The 2,546-nt window shown below is 40.5% G+C and overlaps 1 pseudogene; it reads left to right on the top strand.

Moving 5' to 3' along the window:
* Positions 1–1,642: 1,642 nt before the first annotated feature.
* On the top strand, positions 1,643–2,046 carry LOC109437889 (small ribosomal subunit protein uS3 pseudogene; annotated as a pseudogene).
* The last annotated feature ends 500 nt before the right edge of the window (positions 2,047–2,546 follow it).

Below are 2,546 nucleotides of genomic sequence, written 5' to 3' on the forward strand. Positions count from 1 at the left end.
ACATGCTTATCCAAACCTACTCCCTACCCCACACAAAAATACACTATCCAGCCACAAACACAAGATCTCCCAATTTATGCTATGACTCTCTTCTCTATATTTCACTAGCTAATTTACCTTAAAGTAATCAAATCTTTTTCACTAATTTTCATATGTAGCATATTGTAGAAATCTGTTGATAAATACATAGTCTGCATTGTTTCTAGATTAAAATTTTAAAACATACCTCTTCAGATTTGTAATCATTTCCATCTAAATAATTTTCAGGTTTTTGCAAAACCCTACTTGTAAGCATCTCCAATATAGGTTTTGTCAAACACCTTACCTCAAATATCTTCATGGATTATTTCAGTATTAAATTATATGTCCACTTTTCATACTGCATACCCATTTTTCTCAAGATTCCCAGCTAATTTTTTTTTCAAACTCTATACTAAACAATGAGGAAGGAGACATTACAAATCAGTGGACTTGTACAAATTAGTGACTGCTCGGGATTCTGCAATTTTAAATACTGAAGATGAAGCAGCCAATTGTACAGACCCGACTGAGGTTTCTTTGCATAATCCTTTAATGAAATGAGACTGCTGAATTAGAAGAAGTTGGGCAACCCTGACCCAGATTCTTAAAGCAAGGGTCGTTGGCCTAGATGTCTGTCAAGATTGTGCATTAGAGTGTATTCTTAATCAGTGAGCGATCACAACAAATATTTCAGTTCACTTCATAAATCTCTGCTGTGTGATTGCATCTGACACATCTAGGAGAAGATAATCCCTCACGGTCCACTTGCTCCTGCTTCTAAATGTAAACTGTGTTGACTTAAACAGGGTTCACCATTCTGCCCTGTACTAAAGAGAGATGTGGACAGTTCAGAGTAACCAGTGAAGCAAGAATTCCTAACTGGTCATTGGAATATGAATTACAACACCAGGACCCCTTGCCTAACCATGACTGAGACTACCACAGTTGGTAAGGTTCTCCAAAATTAGGCACAGGAAGAAAGCAACGTGGTTCTCTGTTCAACGGAAAAAATAAAAAAGAGTGTCAGAATGTATTTCAGTGTTGTTTATTTCAACATTGTTGGTAGTAGCACACTAAAAAGAGGGGGGAAAGGAAATCACCTCAATCTCCATCGATAAGGAAATAGTTGAATAAATCGTTGCCCATTCATTCAGGGACTAATATGCAATTAAAGCTATATAACGTAGAAGTTAAGAGTAGGGCACATAGAGCCATTCCTTTCACTGCTGTGCAGCAGCAAGACGGCAGTGCAAATTTCCAAGAAGAGTAAGTTTGTTACTAATGGCACCTTCAAAGCCGAACTGAACACGTTTCTCACTCCGGAGCTGGCTGAAGATGGCTACTCTGGAGTTGAGCTCCAACTTACACCGACCAGGACAGAAATCATTATCTTGGCCACCAGGACACAAAATGTTCTTGGTGAGAAGGGCTGACGGATCCAGGAATTGACCGCTGTGGTTCAGAAGAGGTTGGCTTCCCTGAGGGCAGTGTAGAGCTGTATGCTGAAAAGGTGGCCACAAGAAGTCTGTGTGCAATTGCCCAGGCAAAGTCTATGCATACAAACTCCTAGGAGGCCTTGCTGTACAGAGGGCCTGTTAAAGTGTGCTGAGGTTCATTCATCATGGAGAGTGGGGCCAAAGACTGCGAGGTTGGGGTGTCTGGGAAATTCTGAGGACAGAGGGCTAAATCCACGAAGTTTGTCGATGGTCTGATGGTCCACAGTGGGGACCCTGTTAACTACCATGTTGACACTGCCATGTGCTGCTCAGGCAGGGTGTGCTGGGCATCAAAGTAAAGATCATGCTTCCTTGGGACCCAAGGGGTAAGACTGGCCCTAAGAAGCCCCTTCCTGACCATGTGAGCATTGTGGAACCCAAAGATGAGATACTATCCACCACCCCCATCGCGGAACAGAAAGGTGGGAAGCCAGAGCCACCTGCCATGTCCCAGCCAGTACCCAAAGCAGAACAGGGTCTCCTTGCATCTGGATCTGGAATTTGGGGTTTGCTCTATAAAGACCTTTAATAAAATCTTTTTAAAAGATTAAAAAATAATAATAATAACAGTATGGCACATAGAGCCTGGGTTTCTCACTCTACCACTTCTTAATCTGTGTGACTCCAACAAATTACTCAATTTATCTGGACCACTGTTTCCTCAAATGGAAAATGCTGACAATAACAGTGCCTATCTCACAAGGTTGACAAAAGGATTTTAAAAAGTGTTTACAAGAGTGATTTGGATATAGTAAGCATCCAATAAAACAATCTATTAATAATTAAAATAGCTAATTTGTCTAGTTAGAGCTAATAACTGAATGGATGTCCTTGGCAAAGTAATATTCATGGACAGATAATATTGCAAAGTAACCCTATAGTCAACAATGAGATCAAGGAAGACATCAAAAGATACCTTGAGACAAATGAAAATCAAAACACAACAACCCAAAATCTATGGGACACAGCGAGGCAATCCTAAGAGGTAAACTCATAGCAATACAGGCCTACGTCAAAAAACAAGAAAAA

Source organism: Rhinolophus sinicus, chromosome 1 (assembly GCF_057876585.1).
Source record: "Rhinolophus sinicus isolate RSI-liver-muscle chromosome 1, RSI-T2T, whole genome shotgun sequence".
In the NCBI taxonomy this organism is placed as follows: Eukaryota; Metazoa; Chordata; class Mammalia; order Chiroptera; family Rhinolophidae; genus Rhinolophus; species Rhinolophus sinicus.